Genomic DNA, 24,229 nt, shown 5'->3' with positions numbered 1-24,229 from the left:
GGTTGAGGTGTTGTGGGGTTAAATGGCCGCCATCGATGTTGGTTAATGGCCGTCAACTTTCGGAGGCCCGGTCCACATATCAGCATTGTGAGTGCACACCAGCACCCTCCCCCCTTTTTCCTGTTTCTGCGTACTGTAGGCGGCAGTTTAAAGTAGCCACTGTATTCGAGCAGTGTTTAGGTCACCTGACGAAGGAGAAAGCCTCCGAAAGCTCGTGATTTTCAAATAAAACAGTTGGACTGTAACCTGGTGTTGTAAGATTCCTTACATTTGTCAACCCCAGCCCATCACCGGCATCTCCACATCATGTTTAGGGGAGATGAGGAAGGGGCAAAATGGAGGGGGGAAGACGGCAGAAGCGGGAAGCGACGTTTTGGGAGTGGGGAAAGAAGACTGCTACTACTAGGAACATATGATGTGGAGATGCCGGTGATGGACTGGGGTGGACAAATGTAAGGAATCTTACAACACCAGGTTATAGTCCAACAGTTTTATTTGAAAATCACAAGCTTTCGGAGGCTTCACTCACCTGACGAAGGAGAAAGCCTCCGAATACTGTGATTTTCAAATAAAACTGTTGGACTATAACCTGGTGTTGTAAGATTCCTTACTAGGAACAGCAGTAGACCATTTAGCCCTTCTAGCCTGTTCCATTACAACAACAACAACGTACATTTATACAGTGCCTTTAACATAATAAAACATCCCAAGGCGTTTCATAGGAACGTAATCAGACAAAAATTTGACACCAAGCCACAGGAGATATTAGGCCAGGTGATCAAAAACTTGGTCAAAAAGTTATGTGTTAAGGAGCATCTTAAATGGGGTTGCCAATTCTGGCTGGAGGCTTTCCTGGTGGTTTGACCATGTGCCTTCTACAAACATTGTATTTACCTTATCCTGGGTCCTCTGTAGTTGAAAATCTTTGCTTGTGGTTTCACGCCAGCAGCTGTTGTGCAAGAAGTTCCAAGAACCAGAAGGCCATCCGTGAGCAGGCAACGAGGGGAATCAGAGGGTGAGGAAGAGGGGAAACCGAAGGTGGAGGAGCGATTTGCAGAGGGGCTATCAGAGGTGGGAGGAACTTTGATTCCATCAGTAACTAATGATAACTCAGTAAAAGTGCACTGATAACTAATAGTAATACTGGTAACACTCAGATTCCCCTCATAACCAACAGTAATACAGTAACTCACTGATAGTCATTGGTGTAATGCCCTGATATTCTACCTATAACTGGTAGTAATCCTATAACCCACTGATATTTACCCTGAAATCATTGCTGGAACCCCCCTGCACTGCATGAGGTGTGGTCAGGCTCCCAGTTGATCCCACTTCTAATAGGCCCCATCTCTCCCCCTGTCTCCTTGGACACTGGTTTGGACTCGGGTTCTGTGTGAAGGTGACAACTCTGAACTGGGAACCTCAGTCAGAACCGATCTGTACTTGGACTTCACTCAACAAAACCGGCCGGTACAGACCGACCTGAACCAAACCGAGAGATTGCACAAAGGGCAGCGGGCTCAGTGTTTGGGGCAATTTTCACAGAGCACATTGTCCGAAACTCAGCTCAGCACCAACATTTCTAAACCATTCCCTGGGCTCAGTCTCAATAAAGGAGAGTTTTCATAGAATTATGGAAATTACAGTAAAGGAGGAGGCCATTCGGCCCCCTGTACTGGTGCTCTCTTGTATAACCCCATTCCCCCCTGATCCTTTTATGTTCCTCCTTTTCGAATATTTATCCCCTTCCCTATTAAATTATGTTTTAGTCACTACCTCAATAGCCACATGTGGTGAAGGATCCCACGGTCTAATAGCCCTCAGTTCAAGAACCTTCCTCCTCCCTTCCCCCATTGGTTCTTCCAGTGAGAATGCTTGGTTTCTGTTCCCTAGTTCCCCATTCACCCACCAGTGGAAACGATCTTTCACTATTTACCCACAGTAAGGTCCCCAGGGTTCACTTACTCCATTACTGGCTGCTCCTCTCTCAGTGACGCTTCCACTGAGTTGCTGCTGCTGCTCCCAACTCTGCAGGAAATGCTGGTCTCCGCGCCCACCCAATTCTCCCCCACCAGCTTGAGCCCCAATTCCCTGACCCCCCAGTTCACTTATCTCCCCTACCTCCCATCCCATCCCATGATCCGCTATCCCCTGTCTCCCTCATTCTACTGTGTCTTTGTGAACTGGGTCCGGATGCAGTCTGAACTGGGGTGTGGTTCTATGCCAGAGAGTGACTGTTGTAACTTTTACGGATGGTCTCTTTGATCCAAATCCAAAAATCAGTGATTTTCCTTTTTTTGATGAAAAATCTATCAATTGTGAAGTATAAAAGTATTTAAAGTTAACCAGACATCAGCATTTGTAACATAAAAATTCAAAAATTTCCAGGAATCGTGCTTTGGACTACCCTAGAAATTCACCACTAATTTTGTGCTTTCAACATTTGGATTTCTTCCTTCAGGTTTTCATATACCTATGTTTTTTTTCTTACCAGTACAACTAAAGGGATATTGAATATGCCTATAGTACAAAGCCCCATGTAACTTCTTATTTTCACATTATAATCAGGATCATTCTTAAATTGCCAGCCTTTAGGGGCGTTATTAGCTGTTTTGAAGCCGTTGATCAGATTTTGCTAGTTTTTTCAGTTGGCATGTGAGCAGAGCTCAAAATAACCTGACACAGCCTCAAAAAAGTTGCCCCTCAATAAAGACTTCTATCATGCAATTACACTGAAATTGTAGTGAAGCACTGGCTTGCCTTAACTTAAAGTGCAAGTATGTCCAATATTCAATCACTTGCATAGTGACGACTAAAGCAATAATCGTGGGATTCTTCCTCATTTCTTGCAGGTAAATTGTGGGCTATTGTAAATATGTATTGGAATTCTGTTAACTATAACTAACTGTTAAACTTTTAAAATAGATTATATGGTTGTCACTGTGACAGAGTTTCCCCCTCCTCCCCCCAAGTTCATGCTGGCACTTTTTTTCGATCCTCTCATGCCCCACTCACACTAGCATTCTTTGTTCCCTCCCATCCAGTGCATTCTGGCACGCTGCTCCTTTGGCCCCAGTTGACACTAGTGCTCTTCCTTCCACCCCCACCCCCATCCCCTCCCCTCCCCCTCCCCCTCCCCCTCCCCTCCCCCTCCCCCTCCCCTCCCCCTCCCCTCCCCCCCCCCCTCCCCTCCCCCTCCCCCTCCCCTCCCCTCCCCCTCCCCCTCCCCTCCCCCTCCCCCTCTCCCTCTCCCTCCCCCCCCCTCTCCCCCCCTCTCCCACCCCCCTCCCCTCCCCCCCCCTCTCCCACCCCCCTCCCCTCCCCCCCCCTCTCCCACCCCCCTCCCCCCCCCCTCTCCCACCCCCCTCCCCTCCCCCCCCTCTCCCCTCCCCCCCCTCTCCCCTCCCCCCCCTCTCCCCTCCCCCCCCTCTCCCCTCCCCCCTCTCCCACCCTCCCTCTCCCCTCCCTCCCCCCCCTCCCCTCCCCCCCCCCTCCCCTCCCCCCCCCCTCCCCTCCCCCCCCCCTCCCCTCCCCCCTCTCCCACCCTCCCTCCCCCCTCCCCCCCCCCCTCCCCCCCCCCTCCCCCCTCTACCCTCCCCCCCATAAGGAGATATTAGGACAGGTGACCAAAAGCTTGGTCAAAGAGGTCGTTTTTAAGGAGCGTCTTAAAGGAGGAGAGAGAGGCGGAGAGGTTTAGGGAGGGAATTCCAGAGCTTAGAGCCTAGGCTGCTGAAGGCACGGTCGCCAATGGTGGAGCAATTAAAATCGGGGATGCGCAAGAGGCCAGAATTGGAGGAACGCAGAGATCTCGGAGGGTTGTAGGGCTGGTGGACGTCACAGAGATATGAGGGCGAGTCCATGGAGGGATTTGAAAACAAGGATGAGAATTTTAAAATCGAGGCATTCCTGAACCGGAAGCCGATGTAGGTTAGTGACCACAAGGGTGATGGGTGAATTGGACTTGGTGCGAGTTAGGATATGGGCAGCAGAGTTTTGGATGAGCTCAAGTTTATGGAAGGTGGAAGATGGGAGGCTGGTCAGGAGAGCATTGGAATAGAGAACTGAAGAGGTAACAAAGGCATGGATGAGGGTTTCAGCAGCAGATGAGCTAAGGCAGGGGCGGAGATGGGCAATGTTACAGAGGTGGAAGTAGGCGGTCTTGGTGATTGAGCGGATACGTGGTCGGAAGCTCATCTCAGGGTCAAATAAAACGCCAAGATTGCAAACAGTCTGGTTCAGCCTCAGTCAGTGGCCAGGGAGAGGGATGGAGTCAGTAGCTAGGGAACGGAGTTTGTGGCGGGGACCGAAGTCAACAGCTTCGGTCTTCCCAATATTTAGTTAGAGGAATTCTTTGCTCATCCAGTACTGGATGTCGGACAAGCAGTGTGATGAATCAGAGGCAGTGGAGGGGTTGAGGGAGGTGGTGGTGAGGTGGAGCTGGGTGTCATCAGTGTACATGTGGAACCTGACATTGTGTTTTTGGATGATGCCACTGAGGGACAGCATGTATGAATGGGAAGGGACCCAGGATGGATCCTTGGGGGACTCCAGAGATAACGGTGCAGGAGCTGGCAGTTTCCTCCTAACCTTCAGTTTGTGCTGGAAAACTCTTCTCCCTTCCCCCAGTTCATGATGACATTCTTTTCCTCTGCCCTGCCAGTGTTGTCCCTGGCTTCTACCTGTTGCTATTCCGGGGATGTAATTCTGATCTTGGAAAACCATCGTAAGAAGTGCTTCCTATATCAGAGTTCCTCAGTGAAGCAGAAAGTACGAGTTGAGAGCAGCACTGGAAGATGGAGGAGTTGTGGGGGGTGGGGGGGTGCGTAGACATCTTATCCTGCTTCTGTTTCAGGATCATCTTCTGTTATTTGCTGAGGCTGGCTCCCTTCTTTTACCTGCTTCGTATTAAAGGCCTTTTACTGGATGAAATTGTGTAGGGCGTAGTGGACTCCAATAATCTTGATACCTTGACTGGGCTGTACTGCAATACTCCATGCTTTTAACATCTAGATGGTGTGCTCCATCAAGACCTAGCTATGTGCATCTTATTGTACCTTTCTTCAGGTCTCCTGCTCAGCAACACACATGTTCATGTTTCAAATGGGTCGTGAGCCATCTGCTTAGTAGCTCTGGTAAGCAGTTGTTTGTTGGTCCAGCGATTTAACTGATTATTTGATGAATTGTTTTGCTTTCAGTACTGAGACTATTCAGACCTTCTTAAATCTGCACATATATCCCGTTTGGTTGTGTGCACAGCCTAAATAGGATATATGGGTATCCCACTGGCATTCCTCTTTATATGAACTACGGATTTACTGCTCTTTTTTTTCTGCTTTCAGTACTGAAACTATTTTTAAAGCTGCACTCTGATCCCAGTAGGTAGCCTTGTTCCTCTAGCAATCATTCAACCAGTCATCCTGGCTCCAGAAATAGTGGTAATACCATGAATTTCATTGTCTATTAAGCGCTTAGAGACATTTCTGAGAGCTGTGATCAGGTGCCATATAAATGCAGTTCCCATGACAAACTTTCATTATTTGCTTTCTCTGCTAGTGATGGGGAAAATAAGGGGTGTTGCTGTTGACGGTACCCGCTGCCCACTGCAGACCAAACATAATTCCATGTGAAGGATCAAGGTCTATGGTACAGGACACCATTATGGTTAAAAAGAGTAGGGTCCAGATTTCCTGGGCGGTGGGGGGAGGGGGCTTTTTGGTGGTGGATCTTTGGTGTGGCAAACAGATTCTAACTACTTAATCTTTTAAACTGGTCTCCACTGAAACTTTCCAGATCTATGGGGGGGGGGGGGGGGGGTGTAATTTTAACCCCAAAGATCAGACGGGTTGGGGGCATGAGGGAGCATTTTGAAGTGCAACCACAACCCGGCTCCAATGCACCCACTTCCGTTGTTAACCCAGGTGTGTTAGGATGCGCGCAAACATCCAAACCCGGAGGTCCCATCCCCACTTAATGTCAGCAGGCGGAGGGGCAATTTACCTCATTGAAATAGTTGAGGTACTTAATTTTTTCTTGATTCTAAGTCAGAAACCAATTTTACTTTACTGGCATGGGTCTCCCATGGCTTCTCAATCTTGCCAGTAAAAAGGAGGTGCGAAGGACTGGATCCATGAGGTAAGTGCCTTTATAGCATTGCTTCTGGGCCAGAAGGAGCAGGAGTGTCCCTTCCAGGCCCAATAAGCTTACCTGCCGCGATCGAACCCCCAGAAGCCCACCCTCCGCCAACACCACCACCAATGGCCAACTCCCAGCTGAGGAGAGCGAGAGCGGAGGCCCGGAGCGAGGATAAAAGGAGCGGGAGCGGCGGCCCGAGTGGCGAGCGGGAGTGGTGGCCCGAAAGGAGAGCGGGGGCGGCGGCCCGAGAACGGAGAACCTTTTTTTTATACGTTCATGGGATGTGGGTATCGCTGGCGAGGCCAGCATTTATTGCCCATCCCTAATTACCCTTGAGAAGGTGGTGGTGAGCCGCCGCCTTGAACTGCCACCTTTACCTCTACCATCTAGAAGGACAAGGGCAGCAGGCACGTGGGAACACCACCACCCGCATGTTCCCCTCCAAGTCACACACCATCCCGACTTGGAAATATATCGCCGTTCCTTCATCATTGCTGGGTCAAAATCCTGGAACTCCCTCCCTAACAGCACTGTGGGAGAACCTTCACCACACGGACTGCGGCGGTTCAAGAAGGCAGCTCATCACCACCTTCTTAAGGGCAATTAGGGATGGGCAATAAATACTGGCCCTGCCAGCAAAACCCACATCCCATGAATGAATTAAAAAAAAACAAAGAGAGATAAATTTGCAGGTTAGGGCGGGGGAGTGGGACTAGCTGAATTGCTCTTGCATAGAGCCTACGCATACTCGATGGGCCGAATGGCCTCCTTCCATGCTGTGCCCTTTCTATGATTCTAAATGCATTTGATCTAGTAGCCATTACTGAGATGTGGTTGCAGGGTGACCAAGGTTAGGAACTAAATATTCCAGGCTAATTGACTTTTAGGTAAGACAGGCAAAATTGAAAAGGAGGGGGGTGGCTTGGGGTAGCCCTGATAAAGGATGAGATAAAGGCAGTAGTGAGAAAGGATCTTAACTCAGAAAATCAGGATGTAGAATCAGTATGGGTGAAGCTAAGAAATAACAAGGGGCAGAAAACACTGGTGGGAGTAGTTTACAGGCCCTGTAACAGTAGTTATTGTGTTAGACAGAGTATAAATCAGGAAATTAGAGGAGCATGTAACAAGAGTAATGCAATAGTCATGGGGGACTTTAATCTTCATATAAACTGGGCAAACCAAATTGACAAAAGTAATTTGGAGGATGAGATCATGGAATACATCCTTGACAGTCTCGTAGAACAATATGTTGTGGAACCAACTAGAGAACAGACTATTTTAGATCTAGTATTGTGTAATGAGACAGGGATAATTAGTAATCTTATAATAAAAGATCCTCTGGGGAAGTGTGATCATAATATGATAGAATTTCATATTGAGTTTGAGAGTGATGCAGTTAAGTCCAAAATTAGGGTCTTAAATTTAAACAAAGCCAATTATGTAGGTGTGAGGGGCGATTTGGCTAAGGTAGATTGGGAAATTAGGTTAAAAGATATGACGGTAGATAAGCAATGGCGAACATTTAAAGAAATAATTCATAATTCTCAACGAATATACAAACCCTTAAGGAATAAAAACTCCACAGGGAAAGTGATCCAACAGTGGTTAACTAGAGAAGTTAAGGATAGTATTAGATTAAAAGAAGAGGCTTACAATGTTGCCAAAAAGGGTAGCAAGCCTGAGGATTGGGAGGGTTTTAGAAATCATCAAAGGATAACCAAGAATTTGATAAAAAAGGAGGAAGTTGAATGTGGAAGTTAAGAAATATAAAAACAGATTGTAAGAGCTTCTACAAGTATACAAAAAGGAAGAGATTAGTGAAAGTAAACGTGGGTCCCTTAGAGGCAGAGACAGGAGAAATTATAATGGGGAATAAGGAAATGGCAGAGACGTTAAACAAATATGTTATATCTGTGTTCAAAGTAGAGAACACAAAAAACATACCCGAAATAATGGGGAACCATGGGTCTAATGAGATGGAGGAAGTTAAAATAATTAAGATTAGTAAGGAAAAACTTTTAAGAAAAATTAATGGGACTAACAGCCGACAAATCCCCTGGACCTGATGACCTGCATCCTAGGGTTTTAAAAGAGGTGGCTGCAGAGATAGTGGATGCAATGGTTTTGATCTTCCAGAATTCCCTAGATTTTGGAATGGTCTTCGTGGATTGGAAGATGGCAAATATAACCCTGCTATTCAAGAAAGGAGGGAGAGAGAACATAGGCCAGTCAGCCTGACATCAGTAGTAAGAACTGAATTTTATTCTTTTTGAGAATAGCAGTGCGAAATGCAGATCTGTGACACAAAAAGTGATTGTTTTGTACTGTTTCACAAATGAGGATTCATAAACTTAAAATGTTACTCTGGCTCATCCCTGATATTGGGGGGAAAATACCTCACAGAAAAGTTAAAGAAGTTATGTCCTCCCCAATCAGGCCATTTCTATAACCAGAACATAAGAAATAGGAACAGGAGTAGGCCATAGGATCCCTCGAGCCTGCTCCACCATTCAAGAGGATTATGGCTGATCTTCAACCTCAACTGCACTTTTCTGCCCAATCCCCATATCCCTTGATTCCCCTAGAGTCCAAAAATCTATCTGTCTCAGTCATGAACATACTCAACGACTCAGCATCCACAGCCCTCTGCAGTAGAGAATTCCAAAGATTCACAGCCCTCTGTGTGAAGAAATTCTTCCTCATCTCAGTTTTAAATGGCTGGCCCCCTAGTTCTAGACTCTCCAGCTAGAGGAAACAACCTCTCAGCATCAACCCTGTCAAGCCCCCTCATAATCTTATATGTTTCAATGAGATCACCTCTCATTCTTCTAAACTCCAGAGAGTATAGGCCCATTCTACCCAGCCTCTCTTCATAGGACAACCCTCTCATCCCAGGAATTAATCTAGTGAACCTTCGTTGCACCAACTCTAAATCAAGTATATCCTTCTTTAGATAAGGAGACCAAAACTGTACATGGTACTCCAGGTGAGGTCTCACCAAAGCCCTGTACAATTGTAGTAAGACTTCCACACTTTTGTACTCCAACCCCCTTGCAATAAAGGCCAACATGCCATTTGCCTTCCTAATTGCTTGCTATACCTGCATGCTAACTTTGTGTTTCTTGTACAAGGACATCCAAATCCCCCTGAACACCAATATTTAATAGTTTCTTACCATTTTAAAAAATATTCAGTTTTTTTTATTCTTCCTACCAAAGTGAATAACCTCACATTTCCCCACATTATATTCCAATTGCCACCTTCTTGCCCACTCACTTAACATGTCTATATCCCTTTGCAGACTCCTTGTGTCCTCCTCACAGCTTACTTTCCCACCTATCTTTGTATCATCAGCAAACTTGGATACATTACACTCGGTCCCTTAGGAAGTCATTAATATAGATTGTAAATAGCTGAGGCCCAAGCACCGATCCTTGCGGCTCTCCACTAGTTACAGCCTGCCAACCTGAAAATGACCCGTTTATCCCTACCCCCTGTTTTCTGTCCAATCCTCTATCCATGCTAATATGTTACCCTCAACCCCATGAGTCCTAATCTTGCGTAACAACCATTCATGTGGCACCTTATCAAATGGCTTTTGAAAATCCAAATATACTACATCCACTGGTTCCCCTTTATCTACCCTGCTAGGTACATCCTCAGAAAACTCTAATAAATTTGTCAAACATGATTTCTCTTTCATAAAACCACGTTGAACCTGCCTAATCGTATTATGATTTTCTAAGTGCCCTGTTACCACTTCCTTAATAACGGACTCCAACATTTTCCCGACAACTGATGTCAGGCTAACTGGCCTGCAGTTCCCTGTTTTCTCTCTCCCTCCTTTCTTGAATAGCAGGGTTATGCTTGCTACCTTCCAATCCACTGGGACCGTTCTAGAATCTAGTGAATTTTGGAAGATCACTACCAACACCTCCACCATCTCTGCAGCCACCTCTTTTAGAACCCTCGGATGTAAGCCATCGGGTCCAGGGGATTTATTGGCTTTGGTTTCTCAAATACTTTTTCTCTACTGATATTAATTACTTTAAGTTCCTCACTCATTAGCCCCTTGGTTCCCCATTATTTCTGGCTTTTTGTGTCTTCTACTGTGAAGACAGATACAAAATATTTGTTTAACGTCTCTGCCATTTCCTGATTCCCCATTATAATTTCTCCTGTCTCAGCTTCTAGGGGACCCACATTTACTTTTGCTACTCCCTTCCTTTTTGCATACTTGTAGGCGCTCTTACAATCCGTTTTTATATTTCTTGCTAGTTTACTTTCATATTCTATTTTCTCCCTTTTTATCAATTTTTTGGTGGTCCCTTGCTGGTTTCTAAAATCTCTCCCAATCCTCAGGCTTCCTATCCTTCTTGTCAACATTATAGGCCTCTTCTTTTAATCTAATACTATCCTTAACTTCTTTAGTTAGCTATGGATGGATCACTTTCCCCATGGTGTTTTTATTTCTCAGTGGAATGTATACTCGTTGAGAATGTTGAAATATTTCTTTAAATGTTTGCCATTGCTTATCTACCATAATACCTTTAATCTAATTTCCCAATTTACCTTAGCCAACTCGCCCCTCATGCCTATGTGATTGGCTTTATTTAAGTTTAAGACTCTAGTTTCTGATTCAAGTACGACACTCTCAAACTTAATGTGAAATTCTATCATATTATGATCACTTTTCCTCAAAGTCTCCTTTACTGTGAGATTACTAATTAACCCCGTCTCATTACACAATACAAGATCTAAAGTAGCCTGTTCCCTGGTTGGTTGTATGACGTAATGTTCTAGGAAACTGTCTCGAATGCATTCTATGAACCCGTCCTCCAGACATCCTTTGCCAATTTGATTTGACAAGTCTATATGAAGATTAAAGTCCCCCACGATTATTGCATTATCTTTGTTACAAACTCCTACTATTTCATGATTGATACTGTGTCCAATGGTATAGCTACTATTAGGGGACCTATAGACTACTCCCACCAGCGTTTTCTGCCCCTTGTTATTTCTTATCTCCACCCATACTGATTCCACTTCCTGATCTTCCAAGCCAAGATCCTTTCTCACCACTGTCCTTATGTCACCCTTTATTATTAGGGCTACAACCCCTCCTTTTCCATTCTGCCTGTCTTTTCTGAACGTGATGTACCCTGGAATATTTAGTTCCTAATCTTCGTCACTTTGCAAGCATGTCTCTGTAATGGCTATTAGATCAAATCCATTTATCTTTATTTGTGCTATTAATTCATCTATCTTGTTACGAATGATCCATGCATTCAGATAAAGAGCCTTTAATTTTAACTTTTTACCATTTTCCCTGCTTTGACCTTATAGGCTGATGCACTATTATCGGTAAACTCTCTGGCCCTTCCTGCCACACTCTGCATATCTTTACCCAAATCACTACACTGCTCTGTTGCCTTGACTTTTCTCATTGGATTTCTAAATTTCCCCTCACCTAACCGTTCCCCAACCCCTTTTTAGTTTAAAGCCCTATCTACAGCGCTAGTTATTCGATTCACTAGGATGCTGGTCCCAACGGAACAGCTCTCTCCCCAGTACTGGTGCCAGTGCCCCATGAATTGAAACCCCAGACTCTCACACCACTCTTTGAGTCACACATTTAACTCTCTGATTTGCTTGTCCCTATGCCAATTTGCCCGTGGCTCAGGTAGTAATCCAGAGATTATTACCTTTAAGGTTCTGCTTATTAATTTAGACCCTAGCTCCTCAAACTGTCTCAGCAGAACCCCATTCTTAGTTCTACCTATGTTGTTGGTCCCTGCATCGACCACATCAACTGGATCTTCCCCCACATGCTCCAAGTTCTTTTCCAGCGGAGGGAGATTCACACTGCCAGATTACCACAGAGGCAGCGAAGTTGAAAATTACCCTCAGGGTCTACAAGATTTTAAAAAATACATTGAATTGATTCTACCTCCCTCCCCCCTCTCTGATCCCCAGCTGTTTTCCCTCCCGACAGGGAGCCTGCCTGTCAATCTGGCTGGCTGTTGCGCGGGAAACATGGAAGCAAAAATAATTACCTTCCATTGAGTTGCAATTGCAGATTCCGACATACTCAATTCACTTCCGGGTTTCCCACGTGAATATCTACCCACCCGCTGAGTTCCTGGCTCCCGGTCAAAATCATGCCCATGATCTTTCTCAGGCAGGTGCTTATCTTCAAGGTCTCCCAACTAATGAATGAACAAAGGGATCTTTTTTGCCTGTTCTGTGTCTGTGACTTCTAACCATTTTAAGATATTACAATTGAAGAATCATATTTCCCTACTTTGTTATCTTAGCGATAGTTTCACTCTTGTTACTATTCTACCAAGTAAAACTTCCAATTATAAATCTGTACCATTCTCTACCAATCTCCTGCTTTTGAAAAGGATGATGTAGTCACAGATGTTCCCTTCTGCAGAACTTGATGTCAACTAATTAAAGTTCTCTGCAGTATGCACTGGAATGTCTTTTAATTAGGTTTATTGTCTAAATTGACCATTGCTTTATGTGGTCACTACATCTAAATTGACTTATACTTCCTCACTTAATAGGCAAAAGCTAAAGGTTACCATTACTACAATATCAATAGCAGTATAACATTAGCAGACTTTAAGACAGTCTGATTAACCCTTTCCTTACACATGAACAAAATAGATGGTTGCTTGAAGAATAATAATATTAAATGGTATGGGGAGCGAGCGGAAGAGTGAGATTAGACTAGGTGGCTCATGTGGAGAACAAACACTATCACAGACTTAATGGGCCAAATGGCCTTTTTCTAGGCTGTAACTTTTTATGATTCTATGAAAATAAAGGAATCATGACAGTTACCAGGCCTTAACGTGCACGATTCCCTATTTATGGTCAGCTGCATATTCATGGGGTGGAACTTCTTTTTGTCCTTAAGAGGCTGGCATTGTCAAATAGGTACTGTCAATAATGCCCTGCACTTTAAGGAACCCAGCCAGACAATAAAAGAGCAGGGCTCTTTCATACTGCCTGCTTTTCACGAGGAGATTTATGAAATCAGTGCCACGTGCTACAGTTCATCTGTCACCTGCAGGATGCAACTGTGTACTGAGATTTAACAGATATCTCCTGCTGATCTTAAAAGGATCCAGTGACATAAAAAGTTCAAAAAAGCAGTCAGCTTGACATTCAGATACTTGAAAGTCCATGTCCTTGAAGTTGTTTCTAGGTCTGGCTTCCAGAAACTGCACAGTTCTGTCATGACCTCATTGGAGAATCACAGCCTCCACATGCAGATATCCTTGGATATAGCCAGATACAATTGGGTTGGTCCCTACTCACAGATGGTAATATAGGGAGCAGCTCCTTTTTGAGCATCTAAGGTGTAACTGTGACTGTCTGCACGCCTCCTCTGATCCTTTTGTTCTTCCAGACCTGCAGATAGACAGCAGTGACTAGCAGCATACCACTCATATGAACTATTTAAGCTGCACACAATTATAGATTTCTTAGCAAACAGCCCCAGCTAGGAAATAGGATCCAGCTTTAAGAAAGTCTGAATAGCTGAAAGCAAGTTTTTTTTAGCAAACAAGCTGTCGAATCCCATGACCAACACGTAGCTACTTGCTAAAATTACCAGGCAAACTTGCCTTTAAGAAAGAAAATCCAAAATGGCTAAATGGGACGACCATTCAGCACATATTTTAAATGGGTGCTGAGAGTCCGCCTCACTGTGTAGTTGCTCCAAATATATTATAGGACGATCAGATTATTAACATAATTTTGGTGTTTCAAAAGAGCTGATTGTATACCTGGTGCACTCGGCACCACAGGTGCTTCCTGAGTGAAGAAGGCATACTTTAGGCCTTGGCGCTTGATTAAAGGCCGCCTGTGCCCAATGCACACGTGTGCATCGTTGGCCCCGATATATTCAAACTACCTTTTTAAATGTTAAGCAGTATGTAGCACTTGCAGTTGTAATGCTTTTTATAATCAGTAGGTGTCGCCATGAATGTTTGTTTGTCATTTTCAAAGTGTACTCAAATTATGAAGTCCATGGGCTCAATTTTAAAATGGTGGCGAGTTGGCAGCGGGAGGGTGAAGGTGTGTGTGGCAAACCCGAATAAACAAATCTTATTCCGACGCGATTGCATTGTAATTGATGGTGATTAACATGCTCTCCGGGTTTTGCTCCCGGTAGCCTGCCTGATTGACAGGCTGGCTGCCGTCAGGAGCTGCAATGCGGGTGCAGGGGGGAGAGAAAGAGAGAGAGCGAGATGTCATCTGGCACTGGAACGGAAGATCGGTGTGGGGGGGGGAGAGGGGAGGATCGGGGGGTTGAGGAGAAGATCGAGGGGGAGAGGGGAGGATCAGGGGGAGAAGGGAAGATCGTGGGGGGGGGGGAGAGGGGAGGATCGGGGGGAAGATCGAGGGGGAGAGGGGAAGATCGAGGGGGAGAGGGGAGGATCAGGGGGAGAAGGGAAGATCGTAGTGGGGGGAGAGGGGAGGATCGGGGTGGAGAGGGGAAGATCGAGGGGGAGAGGGGAGGATCAGGGGGGCTAGGGGAAGATCGAGGGGGAGAGGGGGAGGATCGGGGGGAGAAGGGAAGATCGTGGGGGGGGAGAGGAGGGAGGGGGGGAGGGAGAGGGGAAGGGGAGAGGGGAGGATCGGGGGGAGAGGGGAAGATCGTGGGGTGGAGAGGGGAGATCGGGGGGAGAGGGAAGATCGAGGGGGAGAGGGGAGGATCGGGGGGAGAGGGGAGATCGGGGGAGAGGGAAGATCGGGGTAGGGGATCGGGGGAGAAGGGAAGATCGTGGGGGGGGAGAGGGAGGATCGGGGGGAGTAGGAGAAGATCGAGGGGGAGAGGGGAGGATCGGGGGGAGAGGGGAAGATCGAGGGGGAGAGGGTTTCACCAGGCGTGAATCAGAAGCGGTGGGCAAGCCACCCAGGTAAGTTAAAAATCGTTCCAACCATCCAATATGTCACAAGTAAAGTGCCTTAAGTACCTCAATGAGGTATATTTGGCTCTTTAATCACCATCCTGCCGGCACTCGGGACGCCCATGCGCACACAAGTGCATCCGTGGGAGGAGCCGGCTTCCGAACCCGGATGGGATTTCCCCGATTTTCGGAGCCCCCCGCCCCCAACGCACCCGCAATTTCCCAGGAAAATCGAACCCCATGAGTCTCATTCTCTTTTGGGAATCTGCTCCTTCCTCCATTTTCCTGATTTTCTCATTTACTTCCACCTATCAGTTACTGAGCAGGAGGTCTGATAAATGTTTTCATGTCAGGTATCAGCTTTGGCTCATTGGTAGTACTCTCATTTCTGAGTTAGGAGTCTCCCACTCCAGAGACTTGAGCACATAATCTCGGCTGACACTCTAGGGCGATATTGAAGGAGTGCTACACTGTTGGAGGTGCTACTTTTTAGATGAGACGTTAAACTGAGGCCCATTGTCTACCCTCCCAGGCAGACAAAAAATCCCTTGGCATTGAACTTAATCTTAAGCAGTTTCTATCCTTAAATGCTTTTATCCATATTAAGATGTATTTAGTGCTCTAGCCAATGGACACAACCTTTTTGTAGTAGTCAGCATATATATCCAGTCACCATACCTCTGGCTCGATGGTAGCCAAACTCCTCTCTAGACAGTCCTGGCGAGTGAAGACCGGAGCTCCGGCTCTGAATTCTGGGTTGACATTCAGCAGGGATACTTACGTCAGATGAATGTGGGTGGCTTCCCCTCATCGTATGGGTTGTGGGATCCCATAAAACCCTCCCGCCCCATTGCTTGGTATAATGATGTTAACAGCCACGGAAGGAGCGTTCATGTCACGGCATGTCAAGACTGTTAATCAGACTGTGAATCCTTCTACTTCTTCACTCTGTTCCCCAAGAGAAGAGTGTGAAGATACGAAAACAATAACCATACATCCAACCGCAATCAACCGCTGTCTTATCTTTCTCTATTTCATCAATGCTACTATGGCCATTCCTTCTTGCTTTTCCTAACCTCCAAATGTCCTATTTTCATTCTCCTTATGTTAAAATCAAAATTCATCACACCATTGCCTACTCTGACTTATGCCAGCTTGGAGGATACACGGATAAGACAGCGGGAAGGATAGCATCGCCTTTGAGGCCTTCTATCGTGGCAAAACCTGCAGTTGATGCCATCTGATTACTTACTGCCCACTTGCCTCAGCACCAAATCTACTCGGAAAAAGGAGCACGGAACCTGACAACAAAACTGGTGATTGGGAAGGAGAACGGGATAGCCTCAGGCACACTTAATTTGGAAACAGAATGATAGCAAAATGAGGCATAACAGGAGGCCATGTGACATTGAGAGAGACCAAAAAATTAAAAGCAGGGATAGCCATAGGCTGGAATACTTGAATGAAAAGGAAAATTGGGCAGGGTATAAAACAAGCGGCTGACCCATTACTGCCCAAACAGTTAAAATTGATTTCATGGTGATGACTGGATGACGGTCAGTGGGTGAGAGAGAATGAACAAGTCTCCAGGTTGGGGGTGCATCTAGCTTCAACCTCACTCACTGCTTCTATACTCTTAGGCCTAAGGATTTGTAAAGTAGCCTCCTCAAAAGTGCACAAGGACAAGTAAGTTTGGGGCTTTCTGCAGTTCTGATCTCCTCCTGTCTGTCATGTGCAACTGCATCCTTCAATCAAACAAGTAGTTTTGAGGTGCTGCAAGTATCAGAAATACATACAGTGACATCCAAGTGTCTATGCTGCTACCCATTGTATGTACAAGTACATGAACATGCAACATGCAGCTTTGCTTTGTTAGAAGAATTTGTCGTGAGAAAACCTTTTAATATGTCAGAGTACCAAGGGTTTGAGTGATAAGTTGCAGCTTAAATTGGTTCCCTGCTGCTTTGTGGCCATTCATGGTAGGCATTCAAAGCCTGCAACATATTATGAGGTTGTAGTAAATGTGTAACAGGGTGTGAGGAAATATTTTGTGATATGCATACTTTGCCGACCTACTTGGTGTTAGGTACTGGTAGGTGGTTTTACTTTGCTTCATTGCTTCAGGCTCACAGACCATGTTAAGCACTTGTACCATCTCTTGTTGGGCACTCTGCATTACTATTCTGTGGGAAGAGTATCCTTTAATGCAAAAAGGGTCAACCTTCCTTTCCCCTACATCTTGCAACAGCAGTTCTAATGCGGCATCAGAAATCTGGGGGCTCTGCTGGCTCAATCATCAGTTTGTACAATGCAAAGTATTAACTAACCAGTATATTTTTCCACTATGTGCTACTCCCACATGAACATTTATTTTAAATGGGTTAACTTCTGCATTAAATAAGCGCACAGAACAATTCAGTATGATTGGTATGGGAACGGCACAGGTCAGAAAATATACCTCTAAATTTTCAGACAAGTGCCAGGTAATGACCATCTCCAAAAAGAGAGTGTCTTAACCACCCCCCCCTTGACATTCAACAGCATTACCATTGCCGAATCCCCCACCATCAACATCCTGGGTGTCACCATTCACCAGAAACTTAACTGGACCAGCCACATAAATACTGTGGCTACAAGAGCAGGTCAGAGGTTGGGTATTCTGCGATGAGTGACTCACCTATTGACTCCTCACACACCACTTTCCTCCATCTACAAGGCACAAGTCAGGAGTGTGATGGAGTACTCTCCACTTGCCTCCACTTGGATGAATGCAGCTCCAACAACACTCAAGAAGCTCGACACCATACAGGACAAAGCAGCACTTGATTGGCACCCCATCCACCACCTTAAACATTCACTCCCTCCACCATCGGCGCACCGTGGCTATAGTGTGTATCATCTACAAGATGCACTGCAGCAACTCGCCAAGGCTTCTTTGACAACACCTCCCAAACCCACGACCTCTACCACCTAGAAGGACAAGGCGCTTGGAAACACCATCACCTGCACGTTTCCCTCCAAGTCTTGGAACTATATCATCGTTCCTTCATCGTCGCCTGGAACTCCCTTCCTAACAGCACTGTGGGAGTACCTTCACCACACGGACTGCAGCGGTTCAAGAAGGCGGCTCACCACCACCTTCTGAAGGGCAATTAGGGAATGGGCAATAAATGCTGGCCTTGCCAGTGAAGTCCACATCCCATGAATGAATAAAAAAAAAAGGTTAGCCTGGAAAAATTTACCTACTATTTAAATAGCAGCTGCAGCCCTTTAAATTGTTGCAGGTATGCTGGATATCATGTTCTACCCCCCCCCCCCCCCCCAAATCTGTGACCTACCACAACTGGCAAATGACACACTGGAAGCTTACAGTGAATACATGGTTAGGCCTGACCCAGAAGATTTGTTGGGTTTAGGTGTGCGATACCTGTGAGTATGTAGCCTACACTATCATGCTTTCCTACAATCTGCGAACATCACTGTTAATCTCCCCTACTATGTGATTCAGAAGGTGAAACTCTTATCAAATTAAATATATTATTACATCTGGATGTTAAAACTGTGTTTGGTTGTAAGAATATGATGTCTCTAATTACTTTCTGATTTGTTCTGTGGTAACCATGTGATGTTTTTCAGTCACGTGGTTAGTAGGGACCAATCAGATCCAAGGATCACAAGAAACAAAGAAGGCAGTCATTATAGCTTCACAACCAGAAACTGAAAATGTAAGTAAGCAAGTTGCAATAACTCTAACCATTTAAAAGTTGCAACTGAAAGTTTAACAAGCTAATTAAGTTGAAGTAACGTAAATATTCAAGTTCTAACTGAAATTTCAATGCCTGTTCAAGAAAAGAAAGAAGTTGTATTTATATAGCACCTTACATGCCTCATAGAAACATCTCAAAGCACTTCATATATGATGAAATAACTGTTGTTATGAAAGCAAACAGAGCAGTTATTTTGTGCAGAGCAAGATCACACAACCAGCAATCAGATAGTTAGCTGTTGGTGGTGATAGTTGAGGAACCATGGTCCTGAGCCACAACAGAGTTTGAATTGCCAAGATTACAGAGGGGTTTATCTTTTCAAAAGTTTCAAAGTTCAGAGGGGAATTTTGAGTTCTGGGCGGGAAGCTGGCGGGGTGCATAGGCCGCCCCCTGGGAGCTGCTGTGGGAAGTGCAGTCCATTTTAATGGTCAGGCCTGATTAACATCCCGCCGGTTGGCCGTCTGTCAGAAACAAGCGCCCAGAAGATTGTGGGGTGGGGTGGGGGGGTTCAAGAGGGTTTTGTGGGGGTGGGGGGAGCGCAGAGCAGCAGTGGCCCCGACTGTCTTTGTGGAGGAGCAAGAATCTGGGCCCCACAAAGATAAGTTTTACATTTCCCTAACAGGGTCTCCATTGGGTGTCCGTCCAGCAGCTGTCTTCAGTGGATGCGCTGCTCAATAGGCAGTTAAAATAGCACTCGGGTCCTATCTAAGTAATAGGACCCTGATTTGCATATATTTAAGAGGCTCCTTCCTAAGTCAGGCATGCACCTCAGATGTCTAAGAAAACAGGGGTGTTAAAATAATGGCAGGAAATGAGCGGTAAGTTTACCACTTATATTTTAATTCCCATTCCATCCAGTTTCTGCCGGGTCTTAAGTAGTTTCAGATAGTGGACTTCAATTTGCAAGTATGGATTTCAGAAAATACAACAAGACCTATGGATTCAGACACACAACCTTACCACTAAAGTACCCAGAAACCACCAGAAAAGTGGACAAAGATATTTAAACTGCATAAGCGCTTAATGAAGAAAGCAAAAGGTCAAGATGTATATCTAGCTCTGTTTGATTATCATAACTCACCTGGAGATGGCATAATGTCATGAGCACAATTGTTGATGGGCCATAGAATGAAAACAACATTTCCCATCTCAGAGCGACTATTCAAATCAAAAGTGATCAATGGAATTTCACAATGGTTCAAGAACAAAAGCAAACAAATGAAGAATTGTCCATTAAACGCATTGCTATCCGGAGGTACAGTAAATGTGTATGAGGCTAAGCAAAATTAATGGATGACAGGAATTGTTCTCTATAAGAGTGATGAGCCACGCTCTTATTACAGCAGGGGATCTCTTCAAAATGTCTGAAAGTTTGAGCAAGTGTAAGAAGAGCTGATTGAAGTAATTAAAATAACAACAAACTAAACCTGAGATGAGTAAGAGTGAACTGGAATGAAAATACCAACAAGAATCCAAAAGTCACCTGACGGATTAGACAATATAAACACATAATCCACATGTACACTTTAGAGTTTAATTGAATGTTCAGTTTAGTTGAAACAACTTACAATTTTCTGAAAGATGCAATAGTATGTAAAAGCGGTATAAGGCTATCTAGTGGTCAGATTTGGATTGATCTATATTATGTCATGGGGCTGAAAATTTAGGCTGATTTTGGCGAGATAGAAATGTAATTCTGGTGCACACAATTTTGAGGGTCGATTTTTTAGGCGGGACCCATTTCTGCCAATGCTACACCTATTTCCAGCATTTTCTATTCATTGTGAGGTACTTGCTTCTTGATGTTCTCATCTCCTGTACACAGAGGCAGCAATCAGTGCCATTACTGCTGGCAGCATGTGAAGACGAGGATTGGGGCCTATCCACTCATTAGCCACTGGACTTGGGTAGGAGGGGACTGGTTGGCAAGAGGGGGCGAGGAGAGAGCACAAGATGCAGAACAAGGTGAGATGGCAAAATTCATAGCGAGAGAGGAAATGGGACTGGATGGAAGTGAAAGGGGGAAGTGGATGTTAGTGAAGAGGAGAGGGAAGGGGGAAATCAATGGCAATGAGTGGAGGCAAATGGATTGCAATAGAGGGAATGGATGGTAAGGAAGGGAAGAAGAAGGGTATCAGGGAGGGAGAGTACCAGTGTGAACTATGAGCAGGAGCAAAAAGTGGCAGCATGCACTCTGGGAGACAGCGAAAGAAGCCACCTTGAACAGGAGAGCGTATAAGAAAAGTGCCAGTTTAGCTAAGTTGGTAGAGAAGTGAAGGTTGAATTGTTGAGGGAGAGGGAGACGAGTGCCAGCATGAACTGTGAGGTTGAAGAACAGAGTGCCTCTGTGAAAGGCTGGGGTATTAGATCAGATGCAGTGTCTCTGTGATCTGGATCGGAGAGTGCAGAGTGCCTTTGTGAACTGGGGGGAGGCGTTGAATGTATGAGAGTTGGAAACATTTAAGAGTATAATTGGTTGCTCCTATGCTATCATTTATTAACTAAAGATTATGGGCCAGAATTTACTGGGAGCAGCAAATGAACGGCACCCGCCATTCAGTAGACTTGCCTTTGCTCTTGCCCATATACTCTCCATGAGCTTTTGCACTGGACGTTACTGGAAGTTAGAGATCCTCTACAGGGCATCTGAGACTTGTGTGAACAGGGCAAGTAACTATGTGTCTCCTTAACCAATCAGATTGAAGAATCGTTGATGAGCAGTGCAGAGTCTGAACCAGGAAGTGTAAGTTAGAATCATGAATTCAATGTCAAATCAGGCACAGAAAGCGAAATAAAGATAGGGAAAGAAAGATTGGATTCAGAGAGAAAGATGAAAGAGACAGAAAGAAAAACATTTTTAAAAATTTAATTTTTAAAAAAACCTCCAACAACAATTAAAAGCTGATGGAATGAGATGCTACACTTGTAAACGTTAATTTTCAGTGCCAGAGAGGTTGTTTGGCAGTAATTAAGACTTATCACGTCATTAAAAGGGTGCTTAGACTGGAATGGACAAGCTCTAACTTTTTGTGGCGAGTTTACTCCATATCTATGAGCTAAGTACAGGAACTTCACGCCGTTCAATGTATTTGAATGGTGAGTCAGACAGCGAGATGCCATTTTCGCGAAGTTGATGGAGGGCAGCACATCTCGGACAGAACGTTTAACTGCGCGTGTGCGCATGTTGGAAGTTGCTGTCCAATTTGCGCATAAGTAATGGTGAGCACAGTTAGCCTCAGCGTTATTTTCACAGTAAATTCTGGGCCGATGTTTTGTTCTCCTTCATTTAAAGTACAATGAGACTTCCTGCCTTTGAGGAACATTATAGAAATATAAGTTGACACTGTATTCTTTATATCAATGTTTCTTGCTTTAATAATACTCTATTATTTGTCTTTTTCAATAATGTTGTGATAATGTAAATAAGCCTGCAGAACATTATTTATATTATTACCTCATTCAGTTATGATACTGCATATTTGTAGCCCTGTTGTATTATACTCACTATTACCTGCTGATGATGCAAAAATTACGAGTCAATTGTGATCCATAACAACTTTTATTTCAGTATTTAAAACATGCATATGTAACCATTTCAGGATCAATTCTTTTTGGCTTCAGTACACTTCAAAATGCTGGAAAACACACCAAAATGTGTTAAAAATTAAAGTTCCAGCAGTTGGGGGACATGCTTCCAGATCCCCGCAGGAAAGAAAGTTTGCACCACCAGAGTTCACTTCTCCTTCCAAAATTTCTAAGTTCACTACTGCAAAAAGTACATTTTTGAGTGTGTGTGTTTTTTTCCTATAGTAAATTGGATGGATTATTGGATATAGCTGCAACTTGAGTCATAACAAGTTCACGACCCACTGTACTCCTATTGTAAGTTATATGTGAAGCCATTGGGTTTCAGTTTTCACAGAAAATTAAACTGAATTGCAGAATGTGATCCCAAAACACTAATAAATATCCTGAAATCCAATGTAATAAAAAGGAATTTACTTTATTCAGTTGCCTTGAAGCAGTGGGCTTGGTCCAAGGTCATTATTCAGGGCTGTTTCTCAATTGTATGTTGTTTTTTGAGTTGTCAGCTTTTTGGAGGACTGTTCTGAGTTTTCTAGGTTGGCATGTACACAGCAACCAAGGCTAATGCCTTCAATTGTCTGCAACATGACTTTTAACATCTAATTTCCCTGTGTTGTATTTATTTAAGCCATTGCAATAAAAAAGACACTTTCCTTTATTGGCAGGCAGTTTGACTATGCTAAAGGTGCAAGATTAGTATAGCAATCAATAACTTCACTTATATTAGCCTTGCCTGGCTGATTCTAAAATATGCAACAACTTCACTAGAGATTAAATGCTAAAACTTGTACGATATGTCAAAGTATACTGAGATTTGCCCCAACTTGAGACTACCCTTTACTCTCTTCCATCTTGATCATTCTCCTCTCCCCATCTTTGTGCCATCAAATCCAAGGGTTGGAGACTTGAGCGTATCTGGTGCACATCTGGTTTAGCCATCCATCACCAGATCTGGTTGAACCACATCAAATTCTAACAGCCCTTGCTGCTAAAACCACTCCCTGAAATTGTACCTCATAAAACCTATTTTACAAAGCCCGCCAGCTGAATGTAAGGCCCTAAAGGCAACACAGGGCTTCGTGATATCAGGACTTGTATTTCCAAGGGTCTTACGGATATAAGGATTGGACCCTTTTAATATACCCATTAGTTACAGTTTGACCGACAGATGTGGAGGCAAAACTTGGCTCTGTGGTGTTACAGTTGTCACAAATCTGTGTTACACAGTTCTGAGAGCCTGCAATTAATGGGAATTGGACAGCTATGCCCTTTCTGAGAAGTGCTTGTTCGAAAGATTTGAAAGCAAAGCTATTTAAAAGAACTGAACTATTTGGTTTGTCTGTTTAATTCTTTCATGAACTGATTCAAAGTTGCTGTATTTGGACTGACTTCAAAAACAAAGTGTCACTGCTGGTTGCTTAAATCTGCGATTAAACCTGTTTGCTAATTTAATCTGTTACAAAAGTGTCTGGTGTGATTGGTATTAGTTGTCCTCTGAAGTGGTCGGGCATGCAATGCAAATCCGACGCATAATCCATAGACAATAAACAGATCACTCAGGCAAGACTAAAAATGAAAGCTCTAAACACTTAGCTGATGTAGGTGCAGTCAACACAGCTCACGAAGACACATGCAATTATCCAGACAGTTCACTTAGATAAAATTGTATGAAAGATTAATAAATACACCACACCAAGGATAATAAAAGGCCCATGTTGTTTTAATCATGGTTAACAATTGCATTTGATAAGATCCAATATGAAAATAAGATTGATGTGAAACAGAATTGATTGAGGAGCTGAGAAGTCGTTTGGT

General features: G+C 44.5%; 1 long non-coding RNA gene across 2 annotated transcripts; it reads left to right on the top strand.

Annotated features, from left to right (window-relative positions):
- The first annotated feature begins 13 nt into the window (after positions 1-13).
- On the top strand, positions 14-23,847 carry LOC137326105 (uncharacterized). Of its 2 annotated transcripts, XR_010964102.1 has the most exons (4): positions 14-87; positions 947-1,071; positions 18,699-18,787; positions 19,688-23,847. It is a non-coding gene; the product is annotated as an uncharacterized lncRNA (long non-coding RNA). The 2 variants fall into 2 exon arrangements; XR_010964103.1 differs by lacking the exon at positions 18,699-18,787.
- The last annotated feature ends 382 nt before the right edge of the window (positions 23,848-24,229 follow it).

This window comes from Heptranchias perlo, chromosome 10 (genome assembly GCF_035084215.1).
Source record: "Heptranchias perlo isolate sHepPer1 chromosome 10, sHepPer1.hap1, whole genome shotgun sequence".
NCBI lineage: Eukaryota > Metazoa > Chordata > Chondrichthyes > Hexanchiformes > Hexanchidae > Heptranchias > Heptranchias perlo.
The sequence above is the reverse complement of the archived record's forward strand: the minus strand, read 5'-3'. Positions and strand labels throughout refer to the sequence as shown.